Source organism: Aquarana catesbeiana, linkage group LG08 (genome assembly GCF_042186555.1).
Source record: "Aquarana catesbeiana isolate 2022-GZ linkage group LG08, ASM4218655v1, whole genome shotgun sequence".
Lineage (NCBI taxonomy): Eukaryota > Metazoa > Chordata > Amphibia > Anura > Ranidae > Aquarana > Aquarana catesbeiana.
In genome coordinates this window covers 241,670,302-241,690,905 of record NC_133331.1, presented here as the reverse complement: position 1 = coordinate 241,690,905, position 20,604 = coordinate 241,670,302, and the positions used below count along the sequence as shown (strand labels likewise).

At 43.4% G+C, this 20,604-nt stretch overlaps 1 protein-coding gene across 1 annotated transcript in view; it reads right to left on the bottom strand.

Annotated features, from left to right (window-relative positions):
* The window catches only part of LRRC18 (leucine rich repeat containing 18), a 132,589-nt gene extending 126,091 nt beyond the window's left edge, over positions 1-6,498 (bottom strand). Inside the window, exon 1 of the mRNA XM_073595210.1 lies at positions 6,306-6,498. The gene's annotated coding sequence lies outside the window, so the exon portion shown is untranslated. The remainder of the gene's footprint in view (positions 1-6,305) is intronic.
* Positions 6,499-20,604: the final 14,106 nt, after the last annotated feature.

The following is a 20,604-nucleotide window of genomic DNA, read 5'->3' as shown; positions in this document are numbered from 1 at the left end:
CTCCCAAATGACCCCATTTTGGAAAGTAGACACCCCAAGCTATTTGCTTTGAGGCATGTTGAGTCCATGGAATATTTTATATTTTGACACAAGTTGCGGAAGAGTGACAATTTTTTTTTTTTTGCACAAAGTTGTCACTAAATGATATATTGCTCACACAGGCCATGGGCATATGTGGAATCGCACCCCAAAATACATTTAGCTGCTTCTCCTGAGTATGGGGATACCACATGTGTGGGACTTTTTGGGAGCCTAGCCACGTACGGGGCCCCGAAAACCAAGCACCGCCTTCAGGATTTCTAAGGGTGTAAATTTTTGATTTCACTCTTCACTGCCTATCACAGTTTCGGAGGCCATGGAATGCCCAGGTGGCACAACCCCCCCAAATGACCCCATTTTGGAAAGTAGACACCCCAAGCTATATGCTGAGAGGCATGGTGAGTATTTTGCAGCTCTCATTTGTTTTTGAAAATGAAGAAAGACAAGAAAAAAAATTTTTTTTTCTTTTTTCAATTTTTAAAACTTTGTGACAAAAAGTGAGGTCTGCAAAATACTCACTATACCTCTCAGCAAATAGCTTGGGGTGTCTACTTTCCAAAATACGGTCATTGGGGGGGGGGTTTGTGCCACCTGGGCATTCCATGGCCTCCGAAACTGTGATAGGCAGTGAAGAATGAAATCAAAAATTTACCTTAGAAAGCCTGAACGCGGTGCTTGGTTTTCGAGGTCCCGTACAAGGCTAGACTCCCAAAAAGTCTCACACATGTAGTATCTCCATACTCAGGAGAAGCAACAGAATGTATTTTGGGGTGTAATTTCACATATTCCCATGGCATGTTTGAGCAATATATCATTTAGTGACAACTTTGTGCAAAAAAAAAAAAAAAAAAAAAAAAGGAAAAAAACCTGTCTCTTTCCCGCAACTTGTGTCACAATATAAAATATTACATGGACTCGACATGCCTCTCAGCAAATAGCTTGGGGTGTCTACTTTCCAAAATGGGGTCATTTGGGGGGGGGTTTGAACTGTCCTGGCATTTTATGCACAACATTTAGAGGCTTATGTCACACACCACCCACTCTCCTAACCACTTGAAGACAAAGCCCTTTCTGACACTTTTTGTTTACATGAAAAATTTTTTTTTTTTGCAAGAAAATTACTTTGAACCCCCAAACATTATATATTTTTTAAAGCAAAGGCCCTACAGATTAAAATAATGGGTGTTTCATTTTTTTTTTTTTCACACAGTATTTGCGCAGCGATTTTTCAAACGCATTTTTTGGGGAAAAAACACACTTTTTAAAATTTTAATGCACTAAAACACACTATATTGCCCAAATGTTTGATGAAATAAAAAAGATGATCTTGGGCCGAGTACATGGATACCAAACATGACATGCTTTAAAATTGCGTACAAACGTGCAGTGGCAGCAAAATAAATACATTTTTAAAAGCCTTTAAAAGCCTTTACAGGTTACCACTTTAGATTTACAGAGGAGGTCTACTGCTAAAATTACTGCCCTCAATCTGACCTTTGCGGTGATACCTCACATGCATGGTGCAGTTACTGTTTACATTTGACGCCAGACCAACGCTTGCGTTCGCCTTAGCGTGAGAGCAGGGGGGGACAGGGGTGCTTTTTTTTTTTTCTTTTTTTTTTTTTTTTTTTTTGCTTTTTTATCTTATTTTTAAACTGTTCCTTTCATTTTTTTAAAATCATTTTTATTGTTATCTCAGGGAATGTAAATATCCCCTATGATAGCAATAGGTAGTGACAGGTACTCTTTTTTGAAAAAATTGGGGTCTATTAGAACCTAGATCTCTCCTCTGCCCTCAAAGTATCTGACCACACCAAGATCAGTGTGATAAAATGCTTCCCCAATTTCCCAATGGCGCTGTTTACATCCGGCGAAATCATAAAATGCTCGTAGCTTACGGTTTCTTAGGCCATAGAGATGTTTGGAGCCACTCTGGTCTCTGATCAGCTCTATGGTCAGCTGGCTGAATCACCGGCTACATTCTCAGGTTCCCTGTTGAGACAGGAGAGCCAGAGAAAAACATGGAAGACGGTGGGGGGGGGGAAATTCCCTCCCACTGCTTGTAAAAGCAGTCTAGAGGCTAATTAGCCACTAGGATTGCTTTTACATGAAAGCCGACCGCTGGCTGAAAAGAATGATACCAAGATGATACCTAAACCTGCAGGCATCATTCTGGTATAACCACTCAAAGTCGTGAATGGCGTACCTGAAGACAAAAAAATGGTTAACAATAAAGCACAGTAAACGGTAAAGTATAAAAAATTGCATAACTGAAAAGCAAACATGGTAAAACATAAAAACAATAAAACATTTCAGAATAGAATACAGTAAAAAAGAGCAGAACAATAGAGAGAGAATAGAGAGAGAGAGAGAGAGAACAATGAAATGACAACTATTTTTTTTTATTTTATATTTTTTTGTGTGTTGTTTTTTTTTTCACACTTTTTTTTGTAACTGTAACTTTTATAACTGTAACCGGTTCCAGGTTCGGGTCTCTCAAAATGCGATGGCATCTTGGGAGACCCTGTGAAAGTGTGCCTAGTCTGTGCAATGCTGTACCCTACGCTAATACTCAACTAGTGTATGGTAGCGTTCAAAACATTCACCAATGAAAAGACCAGGATTGTCAGGACAGGAGGGAAAATAATAGCGTGTGTCACGCCTATATCCGCGCTTGCTGCAGACACAACATCTTTTTTGGGGGGGTTCGTTGGGTAGGGGTACTCGGGAGGACATAAAGAAAATGCCTCTCATGCAGCCGACTGCATTTGGTTGGGGATGTGAATGGGGGAAGTACGGGCGCTGCAGAAGTGGTGGGTTCCCAATTAGGATTGGCGAATGCAGCAAGAAGGGCATTATGGGCACGACGGGCCTGTTTGTCTTCTTCTTGGTGGCAGCGGGACACTACTTGTGCTTGCCACCTCACCAGCTTGAACTGCACTTATGGGACTCGCCACGTCACTAAGTGTTACTGCAGTGCTGGTTTGACTACGACCGGGGTGTACTAGGCCGCTGGCGCTTGCCAGTTCACCAAAACGCTACCAAAAAAACTGTTAGCGATCGCAGGGATCAGGCCTGACTTCTGCGAACGCTGCAGTTATGCGTTTAGTGTTTTGTAAGTGACAGTGATTGATCGATACTGCACTTTGGTGGGCTGGACTGGGCTGGGCCGGGCGGAGGGGCAAAACGCAGGTGCTAGCAGGTATCTGGGCTGATCCCGCTACCACTGCATTTTTGGGAACCCTAAACTGCTGGGGACGCTAGTATAGATCTGATCGGATCAGATATTGATCCCTACAGATACTATACCACTAAGGGAGGCGTATGCTGCATGTGTGGGTGTTAGCGGTACTGGCGCTAATCTGACGCTGCCTGGGGCGACGTATATCACCGCCGGGCGATCAGGGGGCTAAACCTTTATTCGGTAATAAACGGCGGGTGCCCTGACACTATAAAAAATAAACGAACTAACCAGCGTCACCCGTAAAGGTTATACGGTGATCAGTGGTGAAAGGGTTAACTAGGGGGCAATCAAGGGGTTAACACATTAGGTAGTATATGGGGGTCCCTGTTGCTATAAAACACTGACAGCGAACCTAAATATTTACCTCCCTAACTAGCGTCACCAGTGACACTAATACAGCAATCAGAAAAATGATCGCTTAGCGACACTGGCGACGGAGGGTGATCAAGGGGTTAAAACTTTATTAGGGGGGGTTAGGGGGGTATCCTAGACCTAAAGGGGGCTAACAATAACTGCCCCACCACACTAACTGTCACAAACTGACACCATGCAGTAATCAGAAAAAAAAAAAAACTGCTTGGTGTCAGTGTGACGGGGGGGGGGGGAGGGGTGATCGGGGGGTAAAGGGGGGTGATATGTGTACCTGGCATGTTGTACTGGGATGTGTGTGTGTTGTGCACTCACATTTCAGTCTTCTCTCCTCGGCGCCAGAACGGAAACTGCTGAGCCGAGGATAGATGACATCACAATCGGACCCCCGGCCGCGGGAATGCAATCACATACCAGGTACGTGATTTTGCCTGTCCGTGCCATTCTGCTGACGTATATCAGCGTGAGGCGGTCGGCAACTGGTTAAAGAATCCTTGTCTTTTTAAACTATGGCATATGCCGTAAAAGTGTGTATTACAGATATTTATTAAAAGTCATAATTGTTATTGCAGATAATTGGTATTTCCAATAATGCTCCTGGGGGGGCTGTATTGTGTGTAACAGGTTAACTCTAAGCAATGTCAATCAGTCTGCTGGCACATAGATTGTGGTCCTGTGAGCTAGAAAATCTTTGTGCAGGGTGAGTCTGAGTGTAAAATTGATGGGATTGATCTCCCTGCCTTGGTATATCTGATCAGTCCCTAACTTGTCCATCTTTAGGAGATCCCTGAAAACTCCCTTATTCAGGGAAGCCTATCCCACACCCACCTATAACAACTATCCCCGAGCCACCCCCATCAAATCATTCCCTGCATCTATTACCTTTTGTACCACCACCCCCTCCCTTTAAAAAACCTATAAACCATGCGCTTACTCCAAAAAAGTCATAGATGTAAGCAGCTATCACAACAAATAGAAAATTTGTAATAAATCATATGTAACCAAGTGTAGCGCTAAAAAATGAGAAAGAGAATATTGCTATACCACATATAATAGCAAAATGAATTGTGAAAAGATAGTGTTTTGTATACTTTGTGAACATTCATACATATAGAACACTTATGTTATAAAGCCTTAGGGTCACCAAAAGTGATAACAGGATGTAAAAATGGCAATAAAGTCCAAAACTGAATGTGCAGGTACGATGAACATAAATTTTGCAATGGTGATAAATTCCAAAACATATACTCGTGAGAGATTTCTGTATGTAATCCAACATGTGCTGACAAACACTTGTGCGAAACCGCCACCTAGGATGACTGGAGGCTTACCAGAAAGTTGGGACCCACCTAGCATACGCTATATGGGTCAAACAGGCTTGGATTGCTCACTGGCAATGAAGGTAGGGAACCAAGGGCTGGTGAATGGTGAAGTTGTAATGTTGTTATCCCAAAGAGGTCTTCTTCATATGGAAGCTCGGACACCAACGGACATTACCCACATGTAATGAAGAAGGGGCTCATAGCGTAATTCCGTAAACCATAAAAAATTTATTAAAAGGAAAAACACTTACATTTCAGAATAAAAAGCGCTTGCAAGTAAAATGGCGGCAGTGGAGTCCTCCCGACGCGTTTCATCATACAAGACTTTGTCTGGGGTACCCCCTCCCTTTAGAATGTAGGCTATACGAGCAGGGCCCTCCTGTCCCCTCTGTATTGAACTGTACTGTAATTGGGCTGTCCCCCTCTACATTGTAAAGCGCTGCGTAAACTGTTGGTGCTATATAAATCGTGAATAATAATAATGCCTCTGACAGCATTGTCCAGCGACAAAGACATGTTCTATGCGATGGAACAGGGCAGGGATAGACTTCTGAGATATGTAATGGCAGCTGAGTATTTGTCACTGTGAGGCAGTACAGAACATTAAATTACAAAAAGAAGCTTACTGCTGGAGAAAGTGGGATGGATTCTGGCAATTGTTGAGGTGCCAAATGTGCTGTCCCCCCTCTACATTGTAAAGCGCTGCGTAAACTGTTGGCGCTATATAAATTGTGTATAATAATAATGTGTATTCATGACAGTGTGATATGATTTTACCCCTCATTTGTCACGTGTTGGTGACAGCATGGTCATGGTGAGATTTCAACAGCCATTTGTCACATATTGATGAAAGTGGCTGGGATCTGACAGTGCTGTTGTCACAATGCCACAAACTTCACCTCTTTTGTGTTCCCCACAGTACCCAAGGTTTTGTGCAATCTTAGCAACACTCCTGTGTTTAATTACAGCTTGCTTAGTTTTTTTTTTTCTTGCAATAAAATCGAGCTGTCAGTCTCTGAACAAATAATGAAGTTCAGTTCTGTCATTCGTAGGGTGGATGCCATAGCTGTGACATGGCATATATCTTATATATTTTTTGACTATTGTTGTAAAATACCAGTTGCTTTAAAAATTTCTAATCAGTACTTAAAGAACCATTGTGTTACAAGCCGTATTAAGATAGCTCAGCAATAGCAGTACATTGTGATTTAAACCTATCCCTTGCTAAAGAGTTAACATAAAAAAAAAAAAATGAGTGTCAAAATTGTGTAATTATACATCAGACTAAAATCTACTGTTATATAATCAACACCACAAACATTCGGTCTTACCTTTTTTCACACTGCTCTCCAAAGTAGGACAAAAAGGGTGCTGCAGATCAGACCTGCACAATCTACTTCTGTAACCAGGTAACACGCCTAGGAGACAGAGAAAGCTTGCAACAACATGAGTCAGTAGAGGGAAGTAAAGGAAGAAAAGGGAGGCCGTTGATGGCACTTCTGCACTCCTTATGCTGCTTCAGATGTCTTCTGGGAACATGTTTTTAGATGATCATATTTATGATAGAACTGTATTAATCACAGTTAAAAGACATCTGACTTATTGTCACTGAATTAATATTATCTGTTGACTTTTTAAAAATGTATATAGTTTTCAGTACAGGTGTGAATGTTCAAGGGCTACTATGTTCTCTTTTTTTTTCAAGATTGTAGGTTTAAAGTACCAAAATCTATGTGAGACTCCTGCACAAATTGTAACTACATGGCCCTTGCTATTTCATGCCTGTTTTATTACCTTTATAATGGTTTCTCCAAAGTGTTACTATATTCATGTTTCTCATACAGTGCATGGTATCTGTGAATTAACAAAATTGTATTTTTTCTACCTCTGAATATCTTCTGAAGTCTTCAAAATTTCTGTTTCAGCATTCTTATGCATTAAGTGCTGCCTAAATGTTGCTATAAACATTGGTTACCAAGAGGCTCAAAAACTGCAGCTATAAACATCCTTGTACACATTCTCACACTAGGGTGAAGAAGTAAGCAAGCCATAACATAGTAGATGGCAATCTACAGGGTTCAAGGGCAGATATTTTTAAACTGATATGAGATGGGTTTTTTTTAATGAAGATAGGAGAAAATATATTTTTTTTAATTTTTCATAGCTCATTTAACTGAAAAAAAAATAAGGTTACCTTACTTAGCAAATTGTGAGGAAAAAACACCTATTGTAGATGCTTTTATTTGACCTAATTTATGCTAGAGATTGGATTTAATTAACAAGTATGTTTAGGATGATTCAAATGTTGTAAACTTAATGTAGGTTCATAAAAAAATTGTATACAGGCTTGTCTTTTCTTAACAAAGATAGAAAATCTTTTATTTTTACAAATGTCAAATACACATTTAAAATATATAAGGACATGCAAATGTTATTTTTATTTAACAGGATTTATATAGTCAAAAGTGTGCACAGAACTATACTATTGAATTGATACTATATTAAACGGAGACAGTACAGTTACAATACAATAAAATACAGGACAGTTAAGAGGGCCCTGCTCATAAGACCTTAGGCCTGATTCACACCTATGCATGTTTAGTGCTTTTTGCATTTTGCAGATTTGCACTACAGAAAAAGTTCCATAGGAAACCATGATAAAAATGGACTGTATTGCAAATCTGCTAAATGCAAAAAGCACAAAAAATGCATAGGGCGAGGCAAGTGGTTTTGTACAAAAGGTAATAACTGTAAGGCCGCGTACACACGAGCTGACTTTTCGGCAACAAAAGTCCTATGGCCATTCCGGCAGACTTTCGTCGGACTTTAGAAGGAACAGACTTGCACACACATGGTCACACAAAAGTCCGACCGTCTAGTACGCGGTGACGTACACCAGGTCCGACGAGACTATAAAACGGAAGTTCAATAGCTTGTGCGTGAACTGTTGGGCCCCTTCTGCTAATCTCGTGTTAGCAGAAGTTTGGTGAGACGATTCGCGATTGTGAGACTCGTATTTTTCAGATCGTTTAACTGATGTTCAGTTTGTGCTTGTGAAGTTTGTATCTGCTTTTCAGTGCGTGTAGTCAGTTCGCAGTTGATATATTCAGTGTGTTATTGTCCGCTCGCTGCTGATTTTCAGTTCGCACTTCACAGGCCTTGCTGTTCTTCAGTGCATTCTGTTAAGTTTGCTTTGACCAGCCGACCATTTTGAAGCCATGTTACGTGTACGTACTCGTCGTAGAGCTCATGCATTGTATGTGCTTGGTGCTGTAGTTCATTCTTCAGCCCAAGCCCAGTCCATGAACATGGCGAGGAGGAGTTCATGGACGAAGAATTGGTTGCTCCAGCATGACCAATTCTGTCACATGCCTTTGCTCCGCGAGATCCATGAGAATAACCCTGAGGATTTCAGGAATTTTCTCCGGATGACGGACCCTGTTTTGGACCGTTTGTTGGCTTTGCTGACCCCTTATATCAGCAGGCAGGATACCTGCATAAGGCAAGCCATCACTGCGGAGCAGAGGCTAGTCACCACGTTGCGGTACTTGGCAATGGGGAGAAGCCTGCAGGACCTTAAGTTCTCAACACGCATCTCCCCCAGGCTCTGGAGATCATTATCCCAGAGACTTGTTCTGCCATCATCCAGGTCCTGCAGGTCTATATTAAGGTAAGAATTTGTACCCTTTAACATCACATTTTATTGTATTTAATGTTTGCTAATGTAATGTATTTCTTTACTCAAACACTAATTACCATGATTGCAATATAGTGTGAATGTACCCTTTGTCCTCATGCATGCTGTAATCTTTTAATGATGTTTTTTGTACTGCATGCATATTAGCATTCACTAACCTACCCAGCATGCTATGCTGGGCCCATATCCACCTAGTGTAGTCACTTTAACAATGTATTTTGTCAGCTCCATTGTATTGCTTTACCCTAAAATGTCTGCAAATGGTCTGTATGTCCTTAAATTGATTTACAATCCCCCCCTAAAATGTCTGCAAATGGTCTGTGTGTCCTTAAATATATTTACAATCCCCTCTCCCCCTAAAATGTCTGCAAATGGTCTGTGTGTCCTTAACCACTTAAGGACCGCCTAACGCCGATTTACGTCGGCAAGGCGGCACGGGCAGGCAAAATCACGTACATGTACGTGATTTGCCTCTCGCGGGTGGGGGGTCCGATCGGACCCCCCCCCGGTGCCCGAAGCGGTCCCGTTCTGTTCCCCGGCGATCCGAGATGAGGGGGAGGCCATCCGTTCGTGGCCCCCCCCTCGCGATCGCCGCCGGCCAATGGGAACACTCCTTTGCTGCTGTATGCTAAACAGCAGCAAAGGAAATGATGTCATCTCCCCTCGGCTCGGTATTCCGTTCCAGCGCCGAGGGGAGAAGACATCAATGTAAGTGCACAACACACTACACACACAGTAGAACATGCCAGGCATACAAAACACCCCGATCCCCCCCCCGATCGCCCCCCGATCCCCCCCCAATCCCCCCCCCCCCCTGTCACAAACTGACACCAGCAGGTTTTTTTTTTTTTTTTTCTGATTACTGCATAGTGTCAGTTTGTGACAGTTACAGTGTTGGGACAGTTAGTATTACCCCCCTTTAGGTCTAGGATACCCCCCTAACCCCCCCTAATAAAGTTTTAACCCCTTGATCACCCCCCATCGCCAGTGTCGCTAAGCGATCATTTTTCTGATCGCTGTATTAGTGTCACTGGTGACGCTAGTTAGTGAGGTAAATATTTAGGTTCGCCGTCAGCGTTTTATAGTGACAGGGACCCCCATATACTACCGAATAAATGTTTTAACCCCTTGATTGCCCCCTAGTTAACCCTTTCACCACTGATCACCGTATAACTGTTACGGGTGACGCTGGTTAGTTTGTTTATTTTTTATAGTGTCAGGGCACCCGCCGTTTATTACCGAATAAAGGTTTAGCCCCCTGATCGCCCGGCGGTGATATGCGTCGCCCCAGGCAGCGTCAGATTAGCGCCAGTACCGCTAACACCCACGCACGCAGCATGCGCCTCCCTTAGTGGTATAGTATCTGATCGGATCAATATCTGATCCGATCAGATCTATACTGGCGTCCCCAGCAGTTTAGGGTTCCCAAAAACACAGTGTTAGCGGGATCAGCCCAGATACCTGCTAGCACCTGCGTTTTGCCCCTCCGCCCAGCCCACCCAAGTGCAGTATCGATCGATCACTGTCACTTACAAAACACTAAACGCATAACTGCAGCGTTCGCAGAGTCAGGCCTGATCCCTACGATCGCTAACAGTTTTTTTGGTAGCATTTTGGTGAACTGGCAAGCAAGCACCAGGCAGCGTCAGGTTAGCGCCAGTAGCGCTAACACCCACGCACGCACCGTACACCTCCCTTAGTGGTATAGTATCTGATCAGATCAATATCTGATCCGATCAGATCTATACTAGCGTCCCCAGCAGTTTAGGGTTCCCAAAAACGCAGTGTTAGCGGGATCAGCCCAGATACCTGCTAGCACCTGCGTTGTGCCCCTCCGCCCGGCCCAGCCCAGCCCACCCAAGTGCAGTATCGATCGATCACTGTCACTTACAAGGCACTAAACGCATAACTGCAGCGTTCGCAGAGTCAGGCCTGATCCCTGCGATCGCTAACAGTTTTTTTGGTAGCATTTTGGTGAACTAGCAAGCACCGGCCCCAGGCAGCGTCAGGTTAGCGCCAGTACCACTAACACCCACGCACGCAGCATACGCCTCCTTTAGTGGTATAGTATCTGAACGGATCAATATCTGATCCGATCAGATCTATACTAGCGTCCCCAGCAGTTTAGGGTTCCCAAAAACGCAGTGTTAGCGGGATCAGCCCAGATACCTGCTAGCACCTGCGTTTTGCCCCTCCGCCCGGCCCAGTCCAGCCCACCCAAGTGCAGTATCGATCGATCACTGACACTTACAAAACACTAAACGCAAAACTGCAGCGTTCGCAGAGTCAGACCTGATCCCTGCGATCGCTAACAGTTTTTTTGGAAGCTTTTTATTGAACTGGCAAGCACCAGCGGCCTAGTACACCCCGGTCGTAGTCAAACCAGCGCTGCAGTAACACTTGGTGACGTGGCGAGTCCCATAAGTGCAGTTCAAGCTGGTGAGGTGGCAAGCACAAGTAGTGTCCCGCTGCCACCAAAAAGACAAACACAGGCCCGTCGTGCCCATAGTGCCCTTCCTGCTGCATTCGCCAATCCTAATTGGGAACCCACCACTTCTGCAGCGCCCGTACTTCCCTCATTCACATCCCCAACCAAATGCAGTCGGCTGCATGAGAGGCATTTTCTTTATGTCCTCCCGAGTACCCCTACCCAACGAACCCCCCCAAAAAGATGTTGTGTCTGCAGCAAGCGCGAATATAGGCGTGACACCCGCTATTATTGTCCCTCCTGTCCTGACAATCCTGGTCTTTGCATTGGTGAATGTTTTGAACGCTACCATTCACTAGTTGAGTATTAGCGTAGGGTACAGCATTGCACAGACTAGGCACACTTTCACAGGGTCTCCCAAGATGCCATCGCATTTTGAGAGACCCGAACCTGGAACCGGTTACCGTTATAAAAGTTAGTTACAAAAAAAGTGTAAAAAAAAAATATATATATATAAAATAAAAAAAAATAGTTGTCGTTTTATTGTTCTTTCTCTCTATTCTCTCTCTCTATTGTTCTGCTCTTTTTTTACTGTATTCTATTCTGCAGTGTTTTATTGTTATTGTTATTATGTTTTATCATGTTTGTTTTTCAGGTATGTAATTATTTATACTTTACTGTTTACTGTGCTTTATTGTTAACCATTTTTTTGTCTTCAGGTACGCCATTCACAACTTTGAGTGGTTATACCAGAATGATGCCTGCAGGTTTAGGTATCATCTTGGTATCATTCTTTTCAGCCAGCGGTCGGCTTTCATGTAAAAGCAATCCTAGCGGCTAATTAGCCTCTAGACTGCCTTTACAAGCCGTGGGAGGGAATGCCCCCCCCCCCCCACCGTCTTCCGTGTTTTTCTCTGGCTCTCCTGTCTCAACAGGGAACCTGAGAATGCAGCCGGTGATTCAGCCAGCTGACCATAGAGCTGATCAGAGACAAGAGTGGCTCCAAACATCTCTATGGCCTAAGAAACCGGAAGCTACGAGCATTTTATGACTTAGATTTCGCCGGATGTAAATAGCGCCATTGGGAAATTGGGGAAGCATTTTATCACACCGATCTTGGTGTGGTCAGATGCTTTGAAGGCAGAGGAGAGATCTAGGGTCTAATAGACCCCAATTTTTTCAAAAAAGAGTACCTGTCACTACCTATTGCTATCATAGGGGATATTTACATTCCCCGAGATAACAATAAAAATGATTTAAAAAAAAAAAAATGAAAGGAACAGTTTAAAAATAAGATAAAAAAGCAAAAAAATAATAAAGAAAAAAAAAAAAAAAAAAAAAGCACCCCTGTCGCCCCCTGCTCTTGCGCTAAGGCGAACGCAAGCGGCGGTCTGTCGTCAAACGTAAACAGCAATTGCACCATGCATGTGAGGTATCGCCGTGAAGGTCAGATCGAGGGCAGTAATTTTTGCAGTAGACCTCCTCTGCAAATCTAAAGTGGTAACCTGTAAAGGCTTTTAAAGGCTTTTAAAAATGTATTTATTTTGTTGCCACTGCACGTTTGTGCGCAATTGTAAAGCATGTCATGTTTGGTATCCATGTACTCGGTCTAAGATCATCTTTTTTATTTCATCAAACATTTGGGCAATATAGTGTGTTTTAGTGCATTAAAATTTAAAAAAGTGTGTTTTTTCCCCAAAAAATGCGTTTGAAAAATCGCTGCGCAAATACTGTGTGAAAAAAAAAAATGAAACACCCACCATTTTAATCTGTAGGGCATTTGCTTTAAAAAAATATATAATGTTTGGGGGTTCAAAGTAATTTTCTTGCAAAAAAAAAAAACTTTTTCATGTAAAAAATAAGTGTCAGAAAGGGCTTTGTCTTCAAGTGGTTAGAAGAGTGGGTGATGTGTGACATAAGCTTCTAAATGTTGTGCATAAAATGCCAGGACAGTTCAAAACCCCCCCAAATGACCCCATTTTGGAAAGTAGACACCCCAAGCTATTTGCTGAGAGGCATGTCGAGTCCGTGGAATATTTTATATTGCGACACAAGTTGCGGGAAAGAGACAAATTTTTTTTTTTTTTTTTGCACAAAGTTGTCACTAAATGATATATTGCTCAAACATGCCATGGGAATATGTGAAATTACACCCCAAAATACATTTAGCTGCTTCTCCTGAGTATGGGGATACCACATGTGTGGGACTTTTTGGGAGCCTAGCCACGTACGGGGCCCCGAAAACCAAGCACCGCCTTCAGGCTTTCTAAGGGCGTGAATTTTTGATTTCACTCTTCACTGCCTATCACAGTTTCGGAGGCCATGGAATGCCCAGGTGGCACAAAACCCCCCCAAATGACCCCATTTTGGAAAGTAGACACCCCAAGCTATTTGCTGAGAGGTATAGTGAGTATTTTGCAGACCTCACTTTTTGTCACAAAGTTTTGAAATTTGAAAAAAGAAAAAAAAAAAAAGTTTTTTCTTGTCTTTCTTCATTTTCAAAAACAAATGAGAGCTGCAAAATACTCACCATGCCTCTCAGCAAATAGCTTGGGGTGTCTACTTTCCAAAATGGGGTCATTTGGGGGGGTTTTGTGCCACCTGGGCATTCCATGGCCTCCGAAACTGTGATAGGCAGTGAAGAGTGAAATCAAAAATTCACGCCCTTAAAAACGCTGAAGGCGGTGATTGGTTTTCGGGGTCCCGTACGCGGCTAGGCTCCCAAAAAGTCTCACACATGTGGTATCCCCGTACTCAGGAGAAGCAGCTGAATATATTTTGGGGTGCAATTCCACATAGGCCCATGGCCTGTGTGAGCAATATATCATTTAGTGACAACTTTGTGCAAAAAAAAAAAAAAAAAAAGTGTCACTTTCCCGCAACTTGTGTCAAAATATAAAATATTCCATGGACTCAATATGCCTCTCAGCAAATAGCTTGGGGTGTCTACTTTCCAAAATGGGGTCATTTGGGGGGGGGTTGTGCCACCTGGGCATTCCATGGCCTCCGAAACTGTGATAGGCAGTGAAGAGTGAAATCAAAAAGTTACACCCTTAGAAATCCTGAAGGCGGTGATTGGTTTTCGGGGTCCCATACGCGGCTAGGCTCCCAAAAAGTCCCACACATGTGGTATCCCCGTACTCAGGAGAAGTAGCTGAATATATTTTGGGGTGCAATTCCACATAGGCCCATGGCCTGTGTGAGCAATATATCATTTAGTGACAACTTTTTGTAAATATTTTTTTTTTTTTTTTTTTTTTGTCATTATTCAATCACTTGGGACAAAAAAAATAAATATTCAATGGGTTCAACATGCCTATCAGCAATTTCCTTGGGGTGTCTACTTTCCAAAATGGGGTCATTTGGGGGGGTTTTGTACTGCCCTGCCATTTTAGCACCTCAAGAAATGACATAGGCAGTCATAAACTAAAAGCTGTGTAAATTCCAGAAAATGTACCCTAGTTTGTAGACGCTATAACTTTTGCGCAAACCAATAAATATACGCTTATTGACATTTTTTTTACCAAAGACATGTGGCCGAATACATTTTGGCCTAAATGTATGACTAAAATTGAGTTTATTGGATTTTTTTTATAACAAAAAGTAGAAAATATCATTTTTTTTCAAAATTTTCGGTCTTTTTCCGTTTATAGCGCAAAAAATAAAAACTGCAGAGGTGATCAAATACCATCAAAAGAAAGCTCTATTTGTGGGAAGAAAAGGACGCAAATTTCGTTTGGGTACAGCATTGCATGACCGCGCAATTAGCAGTTAAAGCGACGCAGTGCCAAATTGGAAAAAGACCTCTGGTCCTTAGGCAGCATAATGGTCCGGGGCTCAAGTGGTTAAATTGATTTACAATCCCCTCTCCCCCTAAAATGTCTGCAAATGATCTGTGTGTCCTTAAATTGATTTACAATCCCCTCCCCCACCCCCCTAAAATTTAGCAATGTGCCATCAGAGGGGGTGATGAATCTGATAATTGGGCCTTATATTTTACTCTTTAAATAATACTTATTACAGTTAATATTATACTGATGCTGAGCAAGAATGTTTTTTGTGTAATGTGCTTGCAATGTTATGTGCAAAAGTACTTATAATTTTTTATTTCTTGTTTGACTCCCCAGTTTCCTTCAATGCCACAGGAATGGCAGACTGTGGCATCCCATTTTGCCACCCGTTGGGGCTTTCCCAACTGTGGAGGGGCTATAGATAGGAAACACGTCCACATCGTGCCACCACCCCATTCAGGGTCATACTATTTTAATTATAAGGGGTTCCATAGTATTGTCTTAATGGCAGTGGTGTCGGCACAATATGAATTTCTGTATGTGGACGTGGGGAAGAATGGCCGGATGTAGGATGGAGGAGTCTTTGCCCAGACGGAGTTCTACCAGCGTCTCCAGAGTGGTGGCCTGGGATTGCCACCTGATGCGGATAACGTGGAAGGATTCCCCTTTGTCTTCATGGCAGATGAAGCCTTCGGTCTGGGCGAGTACATGATGAGGCCATTCCCACAAAGGACCCTCACCCCAGAGAGGAGGGTATTTAACTTCCGGCTGGCCAGAGCGAGAAGAGTTGCGGAGAATGCCTTCAGGATCATGGCCAGCTGGTTCCGCCTGTTTCAGACAGCTATCCACATGGCGGAATACAAACTAAATCACCTTGTCCTAGCGTGCTGCATCAGGCACAATTTTTTAAACAAACATTCCAGCAATTATATTGCATCACTTGGGCCTGAGGCCGGACTTATACAGAATCCTCTGACGGGCCTGGATATTGGCCGTATTGGCTTGGCCCCCCAAAGCGCCCGTCAAGTTCGGGATCAATATGTTTATTATTTTATGGGTAGGGGGGCCATTGCAATGCTAGACAATCTATTTTTTTTAATAAAAAATATTGATCAGATAAAATCTAGAATTGTATTTATTGCTTGCCTTTCTTTTTGGCTGTCTCCTAGGTTATCCTAGTGCACTTGTAGTGCCAAGTGTATTTTCCTTTAGTAAATAAGCCCCATTGTCACTGTAAACACCGAATAACTTCCAAAACTGATATTGAGCATTGAAAGAAAAAGCCACACATCTTGTTGTTTAATAACAGATGTTCTTAATCTGTGCACATTCACATGTACGTTTGTAAAAATGTTATGATTTCTAATAGATCTAATTTTTTTTTTTAAATCTAATTTTTATTTGTACAAAAAATATTTTATCTTTATAAAATTTTTAGAACAACCAGACCTCAAGTTTAATTTTTTTTTCTAACAAACAGGCCTCTATTTTTTTTTTCTAACAAACAGGCCTCTATTTTTTTTTTTTTTTTTTTTTTTTTTTTTTTTTTTAGAAACAGGCCTAAAATCTATAAAAAAAAAGTCAAAGCCCAGAATGGGGTCAGCAAAACAGGATGTTTTTTTTGTGAAAAAGTTTTTTAGATTCTCCCCAAGCATCGATCATGTTCTTCATTTCCTGCTGCATATTGTCCAGCCGATTGCGCATTAGGTCAAGGCTAGTGCGCATGGCATCTATATCCCCATTCCAGGCCATGATCTGCCCAATTAATCTTTGGGCACTGTCTGTGGTAAATGGTTCCCCTTCTTCCACAACCAGCACATCACCTAAAATTGAGGAAAAAAAATGTCCTTGGAAATATGCAGGCATACATAGATTACTATAAGCTGGGGTGTCAGACACTCGCCTGGTGGGGTGCACATGTCGCCCACTTCCTCCACCTCTCCTTCGTACAGATCCTCGGGGGGGGCGCTGGCACTTGGACCTGCTTCCACTGCTTCTTCCCCTTCCACAACCACATCACCTAAAATTGATGCAAAAAATATGTATTTAGAAATATGCAGGCATACATAGATTAACATAAGCTGGGGTGTCAGACACTCACCTGGTGGGGTGCCCATGCCGCCCACCTCTCCTTCCTCCACATCCTCCCTGGGGCTTGGGCTGATTTGCCAAACGGGCTGTTGAGGTCGGAGTCCCTTGTCTGAGGAGTCTTTTCTCCCATATGCGAATGAAACAAAAGGTATACTTAGCACACACATATTTGGGTCCAGGAATAGGAATATGAAACATTGCATTGAAGTGGTGTACAATTGTCTGTTTGGACAGAGATCCAAGTTGAAGACATAATTAAAATTCCCTAAGAAACAAGCTGGAATACTTACCTTTTTTGGCCACATTTCACAGATTGAGATACCCCAACAAGTATCCACTGGAGCACCTGTGTGGGTTACCCTAAAAAAATGTATTCTGGTGTCCCACACTATAGTGCTCCTGTGTCCAGATGTGTAAACAGCTGCTGAGTGGTGGGGGCGTGGCTTGGCGGCTGATGTAACAGGCAGCAGGGACGCGCTGCTCTGCCATACATCCGGGCAATAATCATGAAAAAGGTACCAAATACCGCTCGTTCCGCTGCACCGAATACCGGCACGGATAGCCACAGTCACCAGCTACACGGAGACATCTTCAGCTTCATCAGACACTATGTCACCGCAGGGATCGGCGTCCCACTCCACTCCGGACCAAGCTGGCCAAGATGGTGGCAGGCCACCTCGTGCTACAAAGGAGACTTACAAAGCGGCAGCTATGAAGCTTATTGCTAAGATGGCTCCCAGGGACTCCCCTCAGTATACATCCACCCATCCTGAGCTGGCTGACAACCATAATGAAGCGGATGACACTATACCGCTGGAGGACCCTGCTACGCCTTGTCTCCCATGGGACAGTGTGAGTACCCCAGTCTGCATGTCAGGTACACCATCAGCTCATGCCCCTGACCAGAACAGCCCAGAACCCACTCTCAGAGACATCATGGCTGCAGTACTCTCCTGTAATACTTCTATAGCAGCTTTGACTTCAGAAACTGAGGGGGTTAAGGCGGAACTTTCTTTTGTTAGACAAGACATGCAAAAGTTGAGAGACCGTACTACAGCCCTGGAAGACAGACTAGGTACACTGGAGGATGACTGGGCCCCTATACAACGAGAGGTCCACTACAATACCATGGCGGTCGACAGACAGGCGGCTCGCATTGACGACATGGAAAACAGAATGAGAAGAAACAATGTTAGGGCGATCGGCATTCCTGAAAAGACCGAAGGGAAAAACCCGGTACAATTTATTGAACAGTGGCTTCTCCAGACTTATGGGAAGGAAGCTTTCTCCCTCATGTTCTGCGTTGAAAGAGCCCATAGGGTGCCCATGAGACCTCTACCACCGTGCAATCCGCCCCGTACGTTCCTGTTCAAGCTCCTTAACTACAAGGACAGGGACGTCATACTTTCCAAAGCCAGGAATCTAGGAGATGCCCTAAAAATGGCTAATTCTAAAATTTCACTATTTATGGATCTCTCCGCTGAAGTGCAAAAGCAGAGAGCACAGTTTAAAGACGTCAAGAAACGTTTGAGGGCCCTCAACGTACAGTACTCTATGCTGTATCCCTCCCGTCTCCGTGTGGTGGCCAGAGATCAGGTCCATTTCTTTGACAGACCATAATTGGTGTCACAATGGCTAGACAGAGAGGAACGCTCCATCAGGGAGGAAGCGGCAAATCGCAGAATGGCTGAATGAGACATATACACTCAAGGTATGCGGAACACAAACTTTGACATTGTATATCCTCTCCTACTGATAGCACATTCTTGGCAAGGCGGATGCCCTACATAATGAAACCTGATGCAATCACGATCCCCATCTTGCCTGGTGTGCCTTTTAGGCCCACGAACAGCATCAACCTCGTGGTGAGAGCCACGTCTCCCCACACTCAGGAAGCATTCTTTGTTCCAGGAGGACGAAGTTTATTCTTTACAAGGTTTTTTGTTGAGGCCCTGTTGGCCTGTTTGATGCCTCTTCTCATGGACTGGAACACTTTACAGATCTCCAGGAGGATATCCCTTTTACCTAATGGCGATCCCGCAATGGGGTTTGAACTGCAACGCACTCATAGGAAAACCTTTTTGCCTTTTTACCATATACACCTTCACTGGCATAGCATGCATGTAAGTTGTGTAAGGGAGATATGCGCACCTTTCAGAATTCCACTTGATAGTCAAATATATGCTTTGCTAATACAACATGGCTAGATCCCATGTAGTGCTTAGTTGGAATGTGCGTGGACTGAGTAGCGGAGTGAAAAGGCTGGCTGTGTCACATGTAGCTAGACGCCTACGGTCCTCAATATTTTGTTTACAAGAAACGCATATGCGCACGGATCGATCTATGCAATTTTCAGCCGTTTGTTCACCCGGCAATTTCACTCTGCATATTCTTCATTCTCTAGGGTTTGTAAGTATTTTGATCCCCCAGGGGACCCCCTTTACATGTGCGCATTCAGTAATAGATGATAAGGGGAGATATATTTTTCTTAGTAATGTGGAGGGCTTGGAGTGTATATTGCCAAATGTATACATACACCCCCCCCCCCATTTTCTGCAGAAGTTCTAAATATTTTTGCTAGTTTCATGGCTCATCACCCTAATGTTCCAGCTCTTGTTGTGGGAGACTAATAATTATCTAAATCCCCAGTTGGACAAATTTTCAATGACCCACCCTGATAGATTTAGGACAGGCGGCCTAACACCATTTGCCCATCGACTGACGGTGATGGGGCTGCATGATGTTTGGCGCTTAAGAAATCCCCATACTAAAGCATATTCTTGCCATTCGGCATCGCACAGAGGCCTCTCCAGGATTGACCTTGGTCTTTGTAATGTGGAGATGTTACCACTTATAGCCGATACCCAGTATGAACCGAGGACGGTCTCTGACCACTCATCATAATGGGTTAAGGTAAATACGGCAGGCCCTAGTAAACGGAATCACTGGAAAATAAGTCCATTCTGGCTATCCTTGTTCCCCACACCAGAACCAGTAACAACTGCTCTTGCAGACTTTATTGCCATCAATAAAAATACAGCGCCCTCAGGTATTTGCTGGGATGCGCTTAAAGCTTTTCTCAGAGGCCAGTTTATAAAAACAATCTCCTCCATTAAGACCAAGACCAAGGTCTGGGAGCTTTCTATACTGCAGGAATCTGGGGAGGCGGAGTCGTTAATAGCAAACCCGACTGACCATACTGAAAAGAGATGGTTGGAGGCACAAAAGTTGGCTAATACTATGACAATATCGAAGGCAGAAAACAAATGCTTTTTTTACAACAGAAATACTATGAGGAACGGGAAAACACTGGACACATGTTGGCCATGATGGCTAGGGCAGGTAGAGACCCCTCATTTATAGCGACAGTAAAGGACACCACTGGATGGCTAGTGAGTACCCATTCGAGGGTTATCACGACATTTCAAACAATCTATGAAGATGTCTATTCCTCCAAGGTTACCTCCGTCCCCACAGCAACCCAAGATTTTCTCGAGGGGTGTAATTTACTACGGCTTGAGCAGACTGACAGAGATGTGTTGAATGCCCCCCTCACGACTGATGAACTTTTAGAGGCATTGTCCCTTTTGCCCCCGGCAAGACCCCGGGTGCGGACGATCTGC